A 20319-nucleotide genomic window follows, 5' to 3' on the forward strand; every position below is an offset into this window, starting at 1 on the left:
CTTTGCCACCCCATGGACTGTAGGTTACTAGTAAGTCTTAAAGTCAGGTAGTATAAATCCTCCAACTTTTTTTTTATTCCTTTTCAAAATGTTTAGATTATTCTAGGTTATTTGCATTTCCAGATACATTTCCCCCCACCCCTTACTCTTTAGCCCTGCTGCTTCTGCTGCTGCTAAATCGCTTTAGTCGTGTCTGACTCTGTGCAACCCCATAGACGGCAGCCTACCAGGCTCCCTTGTCCCTGGGATTCTCCAGGCAAGAACACTGGAGTGCGTTGCCATTTCCTTCTCCAATGCATGAAAGGGAAAAGTGAAAGTGAAGTCGCTCAGTCGTGTCCAACTCTTAGCGACCCCATGGCCTGCAGCCTACCAGGCTCCTCCATCCGTGGGATTTTCCAGGCAAGAGTACTGGAGTGGGTGGCCATAGCCCTAGGAAGTATAAATCCGCTCAACTTTTTTTTACTCTTTTTCAGATTCTCTCTGTGAGGTTTTTTTTTTTGGTCATGCTGGCTCCTCAATGCTGCTTGTAGGCTTTCTATAGTTGCCACAAACAGGGGCTGCTCTTCGTTGCTGTGCACAGGCTTCTCATTGTTCTGGCTTCTCTTGTTGCAGAGCATGGGCTCTAGGAGCACAGGCTTCAGCAGTTTCAGCCCTAGGGCTCTAGAGCTTGGGCTCAGTAGTTGGGCGCATGGACTTAGTTGCTCCAAAGCAGTGGAATCTTCTCAGACCAGAAATCAAACTCATGTCCCCTGCATTGGCAGGTGGATTCTTATCCACCATACCACCAAGGAAGCCCATTTTGTGAGATTTTAAAAGTTCCCATTTGTTCCTAATTTTCTTAAAGCTTTTAACATGAACATGGTGTTGAATTCTGTCAAATCTTTTTCTTGAACTCTTAATATCACCATATGGATTTTATTCTTTATTCTGTTAAAGTGGTGAATTACACTAATTGATTTTCATGTATTGCTTTCCATGAATAAACTACACTTGGTCATAGTGTATTGACATTTTTGAATATTGCTGTACTCAATTAGCTAAATTTTTTTGAAGATATGTACGTCTATCTTAATGAGGGCTTTTGTTCAGTAGTCCTCCATTCCTAAATGGTTTTACCTGGTTTTGGTATTAGGATAATGCTAGCCTCATAAAATATTTCCTTCCTCTTTTGTTTTCTGAAAGAATTTATGTAGGACTGGTATTATTTCTTCCTTAAATAGTTGGTAGAATTCAACAGTGAAACCATTAGACGCTTGGAGTTTTCTTTTTGGAAACATTTTCAATTATGAATTTAAGTTTTAATGGATATAGGACTATTCAGATTTTCCACTTTTCTTAAGTCAGTTTTGACAATATGTGTCTATCAAGGAATTTGTCTCTCTCATATAAGTTGTCTAATTTATTAGAATAAATGGTTTATAATATTCACATTATTCATTTGATATCAGCAGCATATGTAGTGACATCCCTTCTTTCACTCCTGTTACTAGGAATTTGTATCACATTTTGCTACTTCTTGCCAAGTTTGGTAAATATTTTTTTAATCTAGTTACTTTTGGCTGTACTGGGTCTTCGTTGCTGTGCAGGATTTTTCTCTAGCTGTGGCGAGTGGGACTGCTATCTAACTGTGGTGCGCGGGCTTCTCATCACAGTGGCTTTTCTTGTAGAGTACAGGCTGTAGGGTGCACGGGCTTTAGCAGCTGCGGTATGTAGGCTCGGTAGTTGTGTCTCTAGAGCACAGGCTCAGTAGCTGTGGTGCATGGGCTTAGTCGCTCCACAGCATGTGGGATCTTCCCAGATCAGGGATTGAACCTGTGTCTCCTGCATTGGCAGGAGCCACCAGGAAAGCCCCAGATCTAGTAATTTCTTTATTGGATAATATAGTAAAATTTATGTTGCTGACTAAGTGAATTTTTTAGTCTTTCTTTAATGAATGCTTTGTCCTGGTCTGCAGTAAATTATTTGGGGTTCAATTTGACACCTGCAAGCCTTGTTTACAAGGTTTCTAAGGGTAAGTCTAAGTCATCATTTATTATAGGGCTATTTTACAGTAAAACTAAGGTGTGGCTTTTGGGGTTCTATTAATGTCCCAAGTGATCAACAAGGTCTTTGCAGTCTGGCTGATAGGAGTAGACTGCAGCAGCATCTCAGGCTTCTCTGTCCCTCACCATCTCCTAAAGTTTGCCCAAGTTCATGTCCATTGCATTGGTGATGCCATCCAGTCATCTTACTCTCTGATGTCCTCATCTCTCAGTCTTTCCCAGCATCAGGGACTTTTCCAATGAGTCAACTGTTCACATCAGATGACCAAAATACTGGAGCTTCAGCTTCAGCATCAGTCCTTCCAACAAGTATTCAGGGTTGATTTCCCTTAAGATTGACTGGTTTGATCTCCTTGCTGTCCCAGGGACTCTCAGGAGTCTTCTCCAGCACCATATTTCAAAGGCATCAAATTATGTAATATTCAACAAAGATTCAAGGGGACTTTATGTGTATTTCTCGAGTTCTGTTTCTGCAAAGTCCTCTCCTTTCAGAAACCCTACTCTGCTATCACAATCACCTTGACCTCTCTAAAGTTCAAATTCTGTCTCTATGACTCAGTAAGACCACAATACTCCTTATGGTAAGCCCCTTTCTGCCCTATGGTTCAGACTGTGCCTCCAGACAGAAAACTGGGGAAACTATAGGGCCTGCCTCATTTATTTTCTTCCTTTCGAGGATCACACTTCTTCTCCTTGTTTGAAATCTGAAAGCAGCTATTTCATATATTTTGTCCAGGTTCTAGTTATTTACAGCAGGAGGTGTTCACTGTTACTCCAATGAGATTGAAAACAGAAGACTGTCATTTTTAGCTACTGTGGATAGGTACAGGTACTCTCTTTATAACATAAAGTAGTCAGGATAACCATTAGAACAGAAAGAGAAATTGCATATGAAGATTATTATTTTAATTCACAATGGATAAGTTTCCTTTTATCTGTTCACTCATAATGGGGTGAAATTTGCTACATACTTTCCACAGTCCTTTTATATGCAGATCTAGCCCAACAAGCAGATTGAAAGGGAGAAAGCAGTCAGAATATATGTGAGGTAGTGTTGGTCCCAATAACCAGAAAACTCTGCCCTGAGGTCAGAATACCTCATTTCCTGGGAAGGAGGTCCGTGATTGGTAATTTGGTGGACTTCATTTTCTAGGAAGGCAGTCTCATTAAGAGCTGATCCAGAAACACATAGCTTTCAGCTGGCAAAAATTATTCTAGTTAGCCATAGAGCTTCAGTACCATTATAGTTTAGTAGAAGGTACATTAGCATAAGAGACAAACTTGGGTTAAATCTTGACCCTACAACTTCCTAGTTTTGACATGACTGAGGAGCCAAGGGGATTTTTTGCTATAAAACAGGAACAACAGCAATTTTATCATTAGATTGTTATAAGGTCACATATATCAAACAGCTAGTATGAGCCCTGCACACAGAGTAAACAATGTAAGGTAATTTAACCAAGAGTTATTTGAACAGATGGGGCTTCCCACGTGGCCCTAGTGGTAAAGAATTTGCCTGCCAATGCAGGAGACTCAAGAATGGCCATTCAATCCCTGGGTCAGGAAGATCCCCTGGCGTAGAAAATGACAACCCCCTCCAGCATTCTTCCCTGGGAAATTCCATGGACAGAGGAGCCTGGTGGGTTACAGGTCCATGGGGTCGAAAAGAGTTGGACACTATTGAGTGACTTAGTGTGCACACACACACACACACTTTGAACAGACTCCTCACTAAAGAAGATATACAGAGGGCAGATAAGTATATGAAAATATGTTCAACATCATATGTCATTGTGCTTAGTCGCTCAGTCGTGTCCAACTCTTTGAGACACCACAGACTGTAGCCAGCCAGGCTCCTCTGTCCATGGGGATTCCAGACAAGAATACTGGAGTGGGTTGCCATGCCCTCCTCCAGGGGATCTTCCCAACCCAGGGATCAAACCCAGGTGTCCTGCATCGCAGACAGATTCTTTACTGACTGAGGCACCAGGGAAGCCCTCATATGTCATTAGGGAATTGCAAGTTAAAACAATAAAATGCTACTGGATAGCTATTGTTGTACATGACTAAGATCCAAAACTCTGACAACACCAAATTCTGACAAGAATGTGAAGCCACAGAAACTCACATTCACTGTGTGGAAATGCAAAATAGTATAGTCACTTTGAAAGACAGTTTGGCAGTTTCTTAACAAAACTAAAATACACTTACTATATGATCCAGCAATCATACTCTTTGGTATTTACATAAATGAGGTGAAAACTTATGTACAAATGAAAATCCGTACATGAATGTTTATTGTAGTTTTATTCAGAATTGCCAAAACTTGGAAGCAACCAAGATGTTTTTCAATAGGTGAATGGATAAACAAACCAGAGTAAATCCGTACAATGGGATATTGCTCAGCAAATGAAAAGAAACAAAAAAAGCAGTGGCTGCACTTTGCTGGAGCAGCCATGAAGAGAGACCCCACGTCCAAGGTAAGACAAAGTAAGTAAAATGGTAGGCACTGAGAGAGGGGATACCCAATCTGATCACATGGACCACAGCCTTGTCTAATTCAATGAAACTAAGCCATGCTGTCTGGGGCCACCTAAGACGGCTGGGTCGTGGTGGAGATTACGACAGAATGTGGTCCACTGGAGAAGGGAATGGCAAACCACTTCAGTATTCTTGCCTTGAGAACCCCATGAACAGTAGGAAAAGGCAAAAGGATCGGACACTGAAAGATGAACTCCCCAGGTCGGTAGGTGCCCAATATGCTACTGGAGATCAGTGGAGAAATAACTCCAGAAAGAATGAAGGGATGAAGTCAAAGCGAAAACAATACCCAGTTGTGAATGGGACTGGTGATGGAAGCAGTGTTCGATGTTGTAAAGAGCAATACTGCATAAGAACCTGGAATGTTAGGTCCATGAATCAAGGCAAATTGGAAGTGGTCAAACAGGAGATGACAAGAGTGAACGTCGACATTCTAGGAATCAATGAACTAAGATGGACTGGAATGGGTGAATTTAACTCAGATGACCATTATAGCTACTACTGTGGGCAGGAATCTCTTAGAAGAAATGGAGTAGCCATCATAGTCAACAAGAGTCTGAAACGCATTACTTGGATGCAATCTCAAAAACAACAGAATGATCTCTGTTTGTTTCCAAGGCAAACCATTCAATATCATGGTAATCCAAGTCTATGCCCCGACCAGCAATGCTGAAGAAGCTGAAGTTGAGCAGTTCTATGAAGACCTACAAGACCTTCTAGAACTAACACCCCAAAAAGATGTCCTTTTCATTATAGGGGACTGGAATGCAAAAGTAGGAAGTCAAGAAACACCTGGAGTAACAGGCAAATTCGGCCTTGGAGTACGGAATGAAGCAGGACAAAGGCTAAAAGAGTTTTGCCAAGAGAACGCACTGGTCATAGCAAACACCCTTTTCCAACAACACAAGAGAAGACTCTACACATGGACATCACCAGATGGTCGACACTGAAATCAGATTGATTATAATCTTTGCAGCCAAAGATGGAGAAGCTCTATACAGTCAGCAAAAAGAAGACTGGGAGCTGACTGTGGCTTGGATCATGAACTCCTTATTGCCAAATTTAGACTGAAATTGAAGAAAGTGGAGAAAACCATTCAGGTATGACCTAAATCAAATCCCTTATGACTATACAGCGGAAGTGAGAAATAGATTTAAGGGACTAGATCTGATAGACAGAGTGCCTGACGAACTATGGACGGAGGTTTGTGACATTGTACAGGAGACAGGAATCAAGACCATCCCCATGGAAAAGAAATGCAAAAAGCAAAATGGCTGTCTGAGGAGGCCTTACGAACAGCTGTGAAAAGAAGAGGAGTGAATAGCAAAGGAGAAAAGGAAAGATGTAAGCACCTGAATGCAGAGTTCCAAAGAATAGCAAGAAGGGATAAGAAAGCTTTCCTCAGCGATCAATGCAAAGAAATAGAGGAAAACAACAGAATGGGAAAGACTAGAGACCTCTTCAAGAAAATTAGATACCAAAGGAACATTTCATGCAAAGATGGGCACAATGAGGACAGAAATGGTAGGGACCTAACAGAAGCAGAAGATATTAAGAAGAGGTGGCAAGAATACACAGAAGAACTGTACAAAAAGGATTTTCACGACCAAGATAATCACGATGGTGTGATCTCTCACCTAGAGCCAGACATCCTGGAATGTGAAGTCAAGTGGGCCCTAAGAAGCATCACTATGAACAAAGCTAGTGGAGGTGATGGAATTCCAGTTGAGCTATTTCAAATCCTGGAAGATGATGCTGTGAAAGTGCTGCACTCAATATGCCAGCACGTTTGGAAACCTCAGCAGTGGCCACAGGACTGGAAAAGGTCAGTTTTCATTCCAATCCTGAAGAAAGGCAATGGCAAAGAATGCTCAAACTACCACACAACTGCACTCATCTCACACGCTAATAAAGTAATGCTCAGAATTCTCCATACCAGGCTTCAGCAATACATGAACCGTGAACTTCCACATGTTCAAGCTGGTTTTAGAAAAGGCAGAGGAACCAGAGATCAAATTGCCAACATCCGCTGGATCATCAAAAAAGGAGAGAGTTCCGGAAAAACATATATTTCTGCTTTATTGGCTATGCCAAAGCCTTTGACTGTGTGGATCACAATAAATTGTGGAAAATTTTGAAAGAGATGGGAATACCAGACCACCCGACCTGACTCTTGAGAAACCTGTATATAGGTCAGGAAGCAACAATTAGACCTGGACATGGAACAACAGACTGGTTCCAAATAGGAAAAGGAGTACATCAAGGCTGTGTATTGTCACCCTGCTTATTTAACTTCTATGCAGAGTACATCATGAGAAACGCTGGGCTGGAGGAAGCACAAGCTGGGATCAAGATTGCTGGGAGAAATATCAATAACCTCAGATATGCAGATGACACCACCTTTATGACAAAAAGTAAAGAACTAAAGAGCCTCTTGATGAAAGTGAAAGAGGAGAGTGAAAAAGTTGGTTTAAGCTCAACATTCAGAAAATGAAGATTATGGCATCTGGACCCATCACTTCATGAGAAATAGATGGGGAAACAGTGGAAACAGTGGCTGACTTTATTTTTTTTGAGCTCCAAAATCACTGCAGATGGTGACTGCAGCCATGAAATTAAAAGACAGTCTTTGGAAGGAAAGTTATGACCAACCTAGATAGCATATTCAAAAGCAGAGACATTACTTTGCCAACTAAGGTCCATCTAGTCAAGGCTATGGTTTTTCCAGTAGTCATGTTTGGATGTGAGAGTTGAACTATAAAGAAAGCTGAGTGCCAAAGAACTGATGCTTTTGAACTGCGGTGTTGGAGAAGACTCTTGAGAGTCCCTTGGACTGCAAGGAGACCCAACCAGTCCATTCTAAAGGAGATCAGTCCTGGGTGTTCACTGGAAGGACTGATATTGAAGCTGAAACTCCAATACTTTGGCCACCTGATGTGAAGAGCTGACTCATTTGAAAAGACACTGATGCTGGGAGGGATTGAGGGCAGGAGGAGAAGAGGATGACAGAGGATGAGATGGTTGGATGGCATCACTGACTCGATGGACATGGGTTTGGGTGAACTCCGGGAGTTGGTGATGGACAGGGAGGCCTGGAGTGCTGCAATTCATGGGGTCACAAAGAGTCGGACACGACTGAGCAACTGAACTGAACTGAAAAGAAACAAGCTATCAAACCACAAAAATATAGTGGAAACATAAGTGTATATCAGGAAATGAACAAAGCCAATATGAAAAGACTACATACTATATGATTCTAACCATATGACATTCTGGAAAAGGCAAAACTATGAAAAAAGTGAGTAGATTAGTGGTTGCCAGAGGCTCAGGGAAAAAGAGATGAATAGGTAGAGCACAGGGGATTTTTTGCCAATGAAACTATTCTATTTGATACAGTAATAGTGCATAGATGCCACTATGAGTGAGTGAAGTTGCTCAGTCGTGTCCGACTCTTTGAGACCCCATGGACTATAGCCCACCAGGGTCCTCCATCCATGGGATTTTCTAGGCAAGAGTACTGGAGTGGGTTGCCATTTCCTTCTCCAGGGGATCCTCCCGACCCAGGGATTGAACCCTCGTCTCCCACATCACAGGCAGACGCTTTACAGTCTGAGCCACCAGGGAACCTCATATGTCACCATACATTTGTCAAAACCCATAGAATATACAAGACGAAGAGTGAACCTTAATGTAAACTGTGGATGTCAGTAAATATTAGAATACAGCAGTATCAGTGGATACATGTATATGCATGGCTGAGTCCCCTCGCTGTTCACCTGAAACTAACAGCACTGTGCGCTTCGTCACTCAATCATGTCCGACTCTTTGCAACCTCACGGACTGCAGCCCACCAGGCTCCTCTGTTCATGGCGATTTTCTGGGCAAGAATAGAGTGGGTTGCCATGCCCTCCTCCAGGGGATCTTCCCAACCCAGGGATCAAACCCAGGTGTCCTGCATTGAGGACAGATTCTTTACCGACTGTCACCAGTGAAGCCCAGAAATACTGAAGTGAAGAGCCTATCCCTTCTCCAGGGGATCTTCCCGTCTCAGGAATTGTGTCTGGATCTCCTGCATTGCAGGAGGAATTTTTACCAACTGAGCTACCAGGGAAGCCCAGCATTATTAATCGTCTACACACCATTTCAGAGGAGCTTCCCTGATGGCTCAGTGGGTAAAGAATCTGCCTGCAGTGCAGGTGATATAGGAGATGTGGGTTCGATCCCTGGGCTAGGAAGATTCCCTGGAGAAGGAAATAGCAACTCACTCCCGTATTCTTGCCTGAAAAATTCTATATACCAAGGAGCCTGGTGGGCTACAGTCCAAAGGGTTGCAGAGTCAGACACAACTGAGTGACTAAACACTCACTGTGCTCCGGCTCAGTCACTTCCTTCAGGGGATCTTCCTGACCCAGGAATCGAACCCATATCTCCTGTGTCTCCTGCACTGCAGGCAGGTTCTTTACCCACTGAGCCACCTGGGAAGCCCAAACACACACACTGTACCCCAATACGAAATAAAAAAGTTTTAAATAATATTAAGTAGTAAAAAATGATAATAATATATCAATATCAGCTCATCAGCTATAGCAAATGTACCCACTAATGCAAGATGTTAAGGACAGGGGAAGCTGAGTGGGGAGAGGTGAAGGGATAAGTGGGAATTCTCTGTACTTGCTGCTCACTTTTTCTATTATTCTACAACTGTCCTAAAAACTAAAGTCAATTCAAAAATCAATAGTGGCAGAATGATGAAATTATATAAGTAGAGAACAAATTTGTGGTTATCAAGGGTTAGAGATGGTGGTGGAGAAGAAAGAAAAGAAGTTATGTGACTTTAAAAGGGAAAACACTAAGGAAGATGTGATTATGGAATAGCTCCATATCTTTTTTTCTCTTTTTCTGGCTGCACTGCATGTAGGATCTTAGTTCCCTGACCAGGAATTGAACACATGCCCCCTGCAGTGGAAGTCCAGAATCTTAACCACTGGACTGCCAGGGAAGTCCCCAGAATAGCTCTGAATCTTGATTGCAGCGGCTGCTACATGAATCAACACATTTGATAATATGGCATAGAACTATACACACACATTGTACCAATGTCAACTTCTTGGTTTTAATATTGTGCTAATGTCCAAGATGCAATGGGGAAATGGGGTAAAGAATACACAGGACTCCTCTGTACTATTTTTGCAACTTCCTGTGAATCTATAATTGCATAATAATAAAAAGTTTAGGGGGAGTTCCCTAGTGGTCCAGTGGTTAGGATTCTGTGCTTTCCCTGCTGTGGGCCTATGTTCAATCCCAAGTCAGGGAACTAAGATCCCACAAACCGCATGACTCAGACAAAAAAGAAAAAACTTTTTTTTTTTAAAATAATAAACATTGTAACCAAGAGGAGTCTGAGAAGACATAAATGTTAAATACCATGTAGCATTCTGGATAGGATGCTAAAAAAGAAAAAGGACATTAAGAAAAACAGAACATCTGAATAAACTAAGGACTTCAGTTAATAATAATGTATCAGTAGTGGTTCATTAATGCTAATGTTAATAATAGGGGAAACTAGATGTGCAGTATGGGTGAGCTCTGTTCTATCTTTGTAAACTCTGTAAACCTAAAGCTATTCTAAAATAAAAAGTTCAAATTCTACCAAAAGTTTAGAGAAGTGCTAACACCTATCCTGCTTAAACTCTTCCAAAAATTGCAGAGGGAGGATCACTCGCAGACTCATTCTATGACAACAACTCAAAACCTATGGGATTCAGCAAAAGCAGTGTTAAGAGGGAAGTTTATAGCTATACAAGACTACCTCAAGAAATAAGAAAGAGGTCAAATAAAAAACCTAACCTTACATGTAAGTCAACTAGAAAAAGAACCAAAGGAAAAAAAAAACCCAAAGTTAATAGAAGGAAAGAAATCATAAAGATTAGCGCAGAAATAAATGAAAAAGAAATGAAAGAAACAATAGCAAAGATCAATAAAACCAAAAGCTGGTTCCTTGAGAAGATAAACAAAATTAATAAACCATTAGCCAGATACATTAAGAAAAAAAGGGAGATGACTCAAATCAATAAAATCAGAAATGAAAAAGGAGAAGTTACGACAGACAATGCAGAAATACAGAAGATCATATGAGACTACTGCAAGCGACTATATGCCAGTAAAACGGACAGCATGAAAGAAGTGGACAGATTCTTAGCAAAATACAATCTTCCAGGACTGAACCAGGAAGAAACACAAACTATGAACAGACCAATCACAAACACTGAAATCAAAACTGTGATTAAAAAAAAAAAAACAAAAAAAACCCTTCCAGAAACAAAAGCCCAGGGCCAGATGGCTTCATAGTCAAATTCTAGTGAAAGTTTAGAGAAGAGTTAGCTCCCCTCCTGCTCTAAATCTTCTAAAATAAAAGGCTTATTAAAAAGTAATGAATAGTAGCAAGTTAATAAGATACATAAGACAAAGACATAAGGATTTATATCCAGAATATATAGATAATTCCTGCAAACTGGGAAAAAAAAAAACAAACAAACAACTCAAAAAGCCTACAAAAGACTTACATAGATGTCTCACTAAAGAGAAAAAAAAATATGAAAAATAAACATACGAAAAGGTGTTCAACATGATTAAGTCATCAAAGAAATGCAAATTAAACCACCATAACTTAGAATTACCTTGGAAGAAAAGCTATGACAAACCTAGACAGCATATTTAAAAGCAGAGATGTTACTTTACTGACAAAAGTCCATGTAGTCAAATCTATGGTTTTTCCAGTAGTCAAGTATGAATGTGAGTTGGACCATAAAGAAAGCTGAGTGCCGAAGAATTAATGCTTTCGAACTGTGATGTTGGAGAAGACTCTTGAGAGTCCCCTGGACTCCAAGGAGATCAAACCAGTCCATCCTAAAGGAAATCAGCCCTGAATACTCATTGGAAGGACTGATGCTGAAGCTGAATCTCCAATACTTTGGCCACCTGATGCGAAGAACTGACAAATTGGAAAAGACCCTGATGCCAGGAAAGACTGAAGGCAAGAGGAGAAGGGGACGACAAAGGATGAGATGGTTGGATGTCAGCACCAACTCAATGGATGTGAGTTTGGGCAAGCTCCGGGAGATAGTGAAGGACAGGGAGGCCTGGCGTGCTGCAGTCCATGCAAAGATTTGGACACAACTGAGTGACTGAACTGAACTGATGACACTGGACATACACTCTAAAGAAATTAGCGTTTATGTCTGTCAAAACACTTGCACATGAATATCTGTGGCAGTGTTCTTTACAATCATTCAAAACCGAAAAGACTAAAACATCTATTAAAATAATGGATAAGTAAATTCATGCACTGGAATGCTACACTGAAGTGAAAAAAGGACAAATTACTGATACACACATGATACGGATGAATCTCCCTGACAATGTTGAAAGACAGAAGTCACACATATAGATGCTGTATATATTGTATGACTCTGCTTACATTAAAATTCAAAAGTATAGAAAATCAATCAGTAGTTGTAGAAGTCGGAATAGTAGTTACCCCTAGAGAGGATACTGACAGAGAGAGCAAACAAGGAACTTTCTGGGATGATGGAAATTTTCTATGTATCGGTTTAAATAGTGGTTACAACAGTTACATACACATGCAAAAATTATCTAGGTCTTAGGACTTCCCTGGTGGTTCAGTGGTTGGGAATCTACTTTCCAGTGCAGAGGACATGGATTCCATCCCTGGTCAGGGAACTAAGATCCCATATGCCTCTGGGCCAGTAGCCTATATGCCTCAACTAGAGAGTCCATATACCACTGCCAAGACACAATGCAGCCAAAAAAATAAACAAATATTTTAAAAAATTATCTAGGTCTTTGCTTAAGATTAATGCACTCTATTATATATGTGGTTACAAATATAATTTTGTAGCAGTTTAAAAATATTTATTTATTTATTTGGCTGTGCTGGGTCTTAGTTGCAGAGTGTGGGATCTAGTTCCCTGACCAGAGATCAAACTGGAGCCCCCTACATTGGAACTGGGGAGTCTTAGACACTAAATCACCAAGGAAGTAGCCAGATATAACTTTGAAAAGTACAACTGTAAAGTTAATAGAAAAAGTGTAAAAGAATTTTTTTTACCTTAGGAGGGAAATGGTTTTAAAACTCAAAACCAAAAATGTATCTACATAAAAACAAGGATTTATATCCAATTAAAGAGACAAGAGACAAAGTCAGTGTCAGAGTCTGTATAGAAATTTACCACATCTAAAACCCACAGAGGATAATTATCAAGTATATATGTAGAATTTCTGCAATCAGTATAATTAAGACCACAAGGAAAAATGGAAATATAGTATTAAGAGGCAATTCATAGAAGGGGAAGCTGGAATTGCTAAATGGGACATAAAGAAATGCTCAAGGTCACAAGTAATTAGTGAAACATAAAACAATGAAATGCCACTTTTTAATCCACTGGGACAGCAACAAGAAAATATAAAGTAGTACAATACCAAGCATTTATCAGTACAAGTATATGGGAAGAACAGCGCTCTTGTGTACTGCTTATGAAAGCATAACCTTATTCAACTATTTTGGAAAATAATGTTAGTACTTAGCAAAAGCAAATAGGGCTTTCATACTATAAGGCAGAACTCCCAGTCCTAGGTCTGCAATTTAGAGCAAAATCTTCATAGTTTTCTTTTAGAGGAAAGTAGAAGGGAACCCAGGTATCTATCATTAGAGCAGTGGAAGGTCTGGAAAAGCAGTGGAAAAGACAAAAGTAATAAATTCACATTTTGGAACACTATGAGGCAGTTAAAAGCAACAATCTCAATGTATCTGCAGCAATATGAACAGATCTGGAAAACAGGGTTGTGTGAAAAAGAAAGAGACCTAATGAAATTCACAGCATAATGACATTGATGTAAATTAAAAACCCACACATATGCCATTTCTGACCAAAACAGAGTAACTAGGGGATGAGCCATCTCACTGTAACCAACTATAAAATTGGACAAAATACATAAGATAATCTTCAGGTAAAGGAAAAGACAGTGTCAGACTGGTCCCTGAGAAAAAAGGAACGTACAAAGTGAGCCTTATAGTTGGTTGTCCACCTATCTGTCTGAAGATAGTTCTTTTTTTAATTAAAAAAAATTTTTATTGAAGTATACTTGAATTACAATGTTGTGGTAATTACTGCTGTACAGCAAAGTCACTCAGTTGCACATATACATATATAGTGGTTTAGTCACTAAGCCATGTCAGACTCTTTGTGACCCTATGGACTGTAGCCTGCAAGGTTCCTCTGTCTGTGGGATTTCCCAGGCAAGAATACTGGAATGCGTTGCCATTTCCTTCTCGAGGGGATCTTCCAGACCCAGAGATGGAATCCACATCTCCGGCACTGCAGGCAGTCTCCTTCGTTGCAGGCAGATTCTCGACCACTGAACCACTGCCCACGTATACATACACGCATTCTTTTTCAGATTCTTTTCCATTATGGTTTTTCACAGGATGTTGGACATAGTTCTCTGTGCTATACAGCAGGACCTGTTTACCCATTCTGTACATACCAGTTTGCATCTGCTAATCCCAAACTCCCAATCCAACCCCCAACCCCCTTGGCAACCACCAGTCTATTCTGTCTGAAGATAATTCTTAATTACAGCTTAAACAAGAGGGTTCTGGCAGAACACAGGGATCCTGCTGATCTAAGAAATCAGAGATTAGAACTCAGTCCAGGAGAAATTGCTGGAATCTTTGGGGTTTCCAGAAGAGACTTCCCAGAAGCGGGAGCTGTGTTGTACAGGTGAGCCACAGAAGTCTGGGTAGTTAGTGATGGTCTCCCATGAGAACATGGCTGAGGGTTTTGCTGTACGCACACAGAGCGAAAGCATCCAAGTCTTGCCAAATAGAAGCTACCAGGAGCTAGAGAATGGACCAGAGATGGCAGAGACCAAGTTGTCTGGGAGTCACTGGAGTTCCAACCTTGACAGGGTAAAGAGATCCCATTAAACATCCACGGACTTCAGCTGAGACACTGGGACATTGGCACCTTAGCCATAAGGCCCATATCTTAAAGAAAAAGCTCTGCTAGATTCAACTTGATAAAGTCTGAAAACAAACCCTCAAAAATAACCCAACATATTTTTAGAAAATACACATTGAAGAGTTTAGCATTAAAGGGGTGTCATGTAAGCTGTTCTTACCTTATGAGACAGATCCCATGCTGCCTATGGAATGTGTATGTTTCTAAACAAACTCGCTTTCTCTTAAAAAATAAAAAATAGGGGGCTTCCATGGTGGCTCAGTGGTACAGAATCCATCTGTCGATGCAGAAGACATGGGTTCAGTCCCTGATCTGTGAAGATCACACATGCTGTGGAGCAGCTAAGCCGGTGCGCCACAACGACGGAGCCTGTGATCTAGAGCCCAGGAGCCACTACTGAAGCCCATGCACTGGAACTAGGCCCTGCTCACTGCAGCTAGAGAAAAAGCCTGTGCACAGAGACCCCCACACAGCCAAGATAGACAAATAATCAACAAAACCATAAAAAACTGAAAAATAAAGGGGTATCATGTCTGCACTTTATGGTCAAAAAAGAAGCATAGGCAAAGAGAATGATAAAGCTAACCTGGTAAAATGTTAACATTTGAGAAGTCAGGGTAAAGGGTATATGGGAATTTTTGTACTTTTTTTTTAAGTATGAAAACTAAAATTAAAAATAATAAAGAAATATTCAAAACTAAAACTTCAAAAAATTTAAAAATAATGAAACAGTATCCCACATTGTCACATTTTTTCCCTTCTAAGCAACAGAAATTTATTTTCTCACAGTTCTGGAGGCTAAAATTCTAACGGCAATGTGTCAGCAGGGTTGGTTTCTCCTGCGGCTTCTCTCCTTGGCTTGGACATGGCTAGCTTCTCACTGTCTTCACATGGTGATTCCTCTGTGGACACTGTGTCCCTGGAGTCTCTTTTTGTGTGTGTCCTAATCTCTCCTTATAAGGACACCAGTCAAGTTGGATTAGGTCCTAATGGCTTCACTTTAACTTCACCTCTTTTAAGGCCCTATTTCCAGATATAGTCACATTCTGGTAGTTAAAGCTTCATCACATGAATTTTGGAGGACACTGTTTAGCCTTTAACATCTTCTGTCCTTTTTTCTTTCCTAATTCCTCTTTGTTTCTTCAAATATTAATAAAATTAAAATCATCTATGATTGTGGACTTCTAAATTTTCTCTTGTAATTCTATCAGTTGGCTTGCATTAGATATTTGGGGCTAAGCTATTTACTCGGGACTGAAACTTTTACCGTTATGAAATGATTGTCTTTAACTCAGTAACTTTTTTTTCATTAAAGTCTATTTTATCTGACATTTAAAAATGCCCACTCACAAAAAATAATATTTTATGTTTTACAAGCGTAATAATTACTCAAGGATACATATAAAACATATTAAAATGGGTGCCCATGGAAGGGAAAGAGATGTTAATGAGAGTCACAGACGAAGGGGAATAAAAGAAGGGAATCCAGCAAGGACCATTGATAATAAATGTGCCAGGAGTTGAGATTATAATTAACTCAAGTCTCCACATCTGAGATCCAAAAGCTGGGAGGAAAACAAGGAAAAAAGTAAGGCTAGAAAGATGGAAGGAAGGACTATATAGGTCAAAATTATTAATTTTCAAGGAGTCCAGGAGGATTTTCAGATTACTACATATCATGATCCCTGAACTTGGAGGATAAGAGATCACACTTTAAATGCAGTTAGAATGAAGAGCATTCCAGGAAGAAGGCATAGCAGGTACGGGGACATAGCATAATGAGAGCATGGCGTTTGAGTGTGGAAAGGGGAGAACAGTCATGAGAGATGAATTCAGAAAGCTCAGCTAGTGCCAAAATGTAAAAGTATCATGTTAGAATTTGTGCTTTTCAGGTGAAAAGTAATTTTTAGGGCAGTACTTTAGAGTGGTTGAAAAGCTCAGATTTGAGTTTAAAAGCCTTGGATTTGAATCTGAACCATACTACAAGGCAGGTGTATGACATTGGGCAAGTTATTTACCCTCAGTGAGACTCAGTTTCTTATTGAGAATAAATAATAATATTTATGAGTGACTTGTGAGAAATGAGAAAATGCACATAAACCTCTGAGCACAGTACTTGGCTTCAGCCACACAGTCATGTCTGATTCTTTGTGACTCCATGGACTGCAGCATGCCGTGCTTCCCTGTCCTACACTATCTTCCAGAGCTTGCTCAAACTTATGTCCATTGAGTTGGTGCTGACATCCAACCATCTCATCCTCTGTTGTCCCCTTTTTCTCCTGCCTTTAGTCTTTCCCAGAATCAGGGTCTTTTCCAATTTGTCAGTTCTTCGCATCAGGTGGCCAAAGTATTGGAGCTTCTGCTTCAGCATCAATCCTTCCAATGAGTATTTAGGACTGATTTCCTTTAAGATTGACTGGTTGGATCTCCCTGCTGCCCAGGGGACTCTGAAGAGTCTTCTTCAACACCACAATTCAAAAGCATTAATTCTTCGGCACTCAGCTTTCTTTATGGTCCAACTCTCACATCCATACATGACTACTGGAAAATCCATAGCTTTGACTAGACAGCCGTTTGTTGGCAAAGTAATGTCTGTTCTTTTTAATATGCTGTCTAGGTTTGTCATAGCTTTTCTTCCAAGGAGAAAGCGTCGTTTAATTTCATGGCTGCAGTCACCATCAGCAGTGATTTTGGAGTTCAAGAAAATAAAATCTGTCACTTTAAAATTAAAATTTAAATAAATAAATAAATAGAATTAAAAAAACAAAGGCAAAAAAATAATAAATAAAAATAAAATCTGTCACTGTTTCTATACAGTGTACTGTTCTGCATGGATACCTTTCTATAGTGCCTACTATATGCACTTGGCATATAGTACAGTATGTACTTGGCATATAGTACACATTCAGGACATGATAGTTATTATTTGTGTGTATGTGTATGTGTGATCTTCATCATCGTATCACCATGCTTTATTATCTGAACCAGAGAATTGACTGTGTTTTAGAAAGATTATTCTGGTAATAATGAGTTGACTTGGAAGGAGTGAGACTAAGAGCAGATAAATCAGACAAAATGAGTTGTAGTAGTCAGGTGAGAGATGATTAAGATATAAGTGTTGCTGTAGAGCGATACTTCAGGAAGTAAAGTTCTTGAGTCTCTCCTGTACTTCTTGTGCACCACTTCAAATCCTCTTAGTTTGAGCTGTAGTGACCAGTTCTGTGTGGTTTCAATCACCTTCATGCAGGTGTAGTTTGACAAAGTCTCATTTCAGGCATGTAATTTACCTCTCACTTCCTGTCCAAGGATGTCCCTGATTATACTTCTTAGGATCCTGTGGACACCTGCTCGGGTATTCCCACATCATAACCCAAAATTGCCCAGAGAAGTTTAAGCTTTGTGGGGACACCCTGAGCAATGAGAACAGGAATGGATCAAAAAAAAAAGAAGTTTCTCACTTTCTTCCCTCAGGTGGATAGTCCTGAGATATCTTTCCTATAACTCCTGAGACAGCTTCACAGAATCTAGCACCCAGTCGTCCAGAACAATAGCTAACTGCAGAGCCCCCTTTATGGTGGCTTCTTTCTCTTTCCTTGTTTTAACCCTTGTTGTCCCTTACTTTTGGCCTCTGGGATTGTGCTCTGAAATAATCGTGCATGCCTTTGTCTTAAGCTCTGCTCTCAGGACAATCCAGCCTAAGAACAGCGATGCATTAAATGGTCTTAGAAAGCAGAACTTTTGGAAAGAATTGCATCACCTAATGAGGACTTCACGCTGTTAAAAACGGGGTTAGTAATACCTCTGACCTCCTTGGGATCACATTTACTAAGACTGTCACCTGTGGTGGATTGGGATGAGGTGCAGGTGAAAGGGAGGTGTTTGCTCTATCTACAGCGGCTGTAATGCTTCAAGAGTTTGGGGCAATGATGATTATGAAGATTGTGGAGGGACTTCATTTTTTATTAGCATTGTAAGACTTGAAGAAAAAATGAAAAGGACAAACCTCTGTTAGCCTTGACAACTTAACTAAGCTTTGAACGCAGGAGGACCTCTGTGATACATTTCAGGAGACTCTAATCACCTGAAATAATAGAGCAGTCTGCTGAAAACTGGGCCTAGGTTCTCATCAGAAGGGTAGCATTGTTTCAAAGCTGCGACAGATGTCTTAAGTCAGTCAGTCCCTGATAGGAAGAAGGTGGGGCACTAAATCTGGGATAGTATCACCTCACATGGGTCAGAATGGTCATCATCCAAAAGTCAACAAACAATAAATGCTGGAGAGGATGTGGGAAGAAGGGAACCCTCCTATGTGGAATGTAAATTGGTACATCCACTATGGAAAACAGTATGGAAATTTCTCAAAAAACTAAAAATAGAATTACCATATGATCCAGCAATCCCACTTCTGGGCATATACTCAGAGAAACTGATTATTCAAAAAGACACAGGTACTCCAACGTTCACTGAAGTGCTATTTGCAATAGCCAGGACACAGAAGCAATCTAAATGTCCATCAACAGAAGGATGGATAAAGAAGATGTCGTACATATAAGCATATATACAATGGAATATTACTCAGCCATAAAAAGGAACAAAATACTGCCAACTGCAGAAATGTGGATAAACCCAGAAACTGTCATACAGAGTGAAGTAAGTCAAAGAGAAAAATATCGTATAATATCATTTATATGTGGAATCTAGAAAAATGGTATAGATGAATGTATCTGCAAAGCAGAATAGAGACATAGATGTAATGAATGAACTTAAGGACACCAAGGGGAGCAGGAGGCGTGGGATGAATGGGGAGACTGAGACTGCCATATATACACCGCTATGTATCAGACAGAAAACTAATGAGAACTGTCCTCATAGCACAGGAAACGTTACTCAGTGCTCTGTGGTGACCTACATGTGAAGGAAATCTAAAAAAGAAGGTATATATGCACACATATAGCTGATTCACTTTGCTGTACAGCAGAAACTAACAAAACATTGTAAAGCAACCATAATAAAAAAAAGAAAACTGGGATAAAGATACTTAGATGGACAAGCATGAGAATTTTGAACCCCTGGATTCTCTTAAGTCCTCCAGCTTAGCAGAAGCCCTTCCTTCCTCTAGCTAAAGGAAAGAAACCTCCCCTCCCTTGAGGACCCTGAGAAGTCTGAGCAGATGCCTCATAAGAGGACTTGTCCTTCTTAAGATCCAATCTTGTCACCCCTCATTGCTCTAGGCTCATAATACTAATAGCCAGGGTTAGGTCTCAGGATAGCCCAGGAGGAAAAATATTCTTCCTGCTGCAAGAGAAAATAAATTACACAGCAAAAGAACTATAGCACTTGGCTAATATGTCACAACTGAAACCAAAAGAGCTTATCTTGAGAGAGTTAGAGCAAAGGAGTGGACTATTAAACCAAACAGGTGAGAATTTACTGACATGGAGACACTCACTCAAGACTCAGATTCAGCTCTCTGGCAGGAGCACACTTGGAGCTGGTCCTAATATCCTGCTGGGGATGGCTCTTTTGAAGCTTGAATACAAGGAACTGTCAACACATCAACACAGCTTCTAGCAATTAGTAAATGGTTATGGCTATATAGAAAGTAAGGGCCTAAAGCATTTTGTCTTTAGTGGAAAAGACGCTAGTACCCATTTAGTGTCTTGCCTCAAGGCTGTTTTATTTAATTTTCCTGCTTC

Source organism: Ovis aries, chromosome 15, assembly GCF_016772045.2.
Source record: "Ovis aries strain OAR_USU_Benz2616 breed Rambouillet chromosome 15, ARS-UI_Ramb_v3.0, whole genome shotgun sequence".
NCBI classification, from domain to species: Eukaryota; Metazoa; Chordata; class Mammalia; order Artiodactyla; family Bovidae; genus Ovis; species Ovis aries.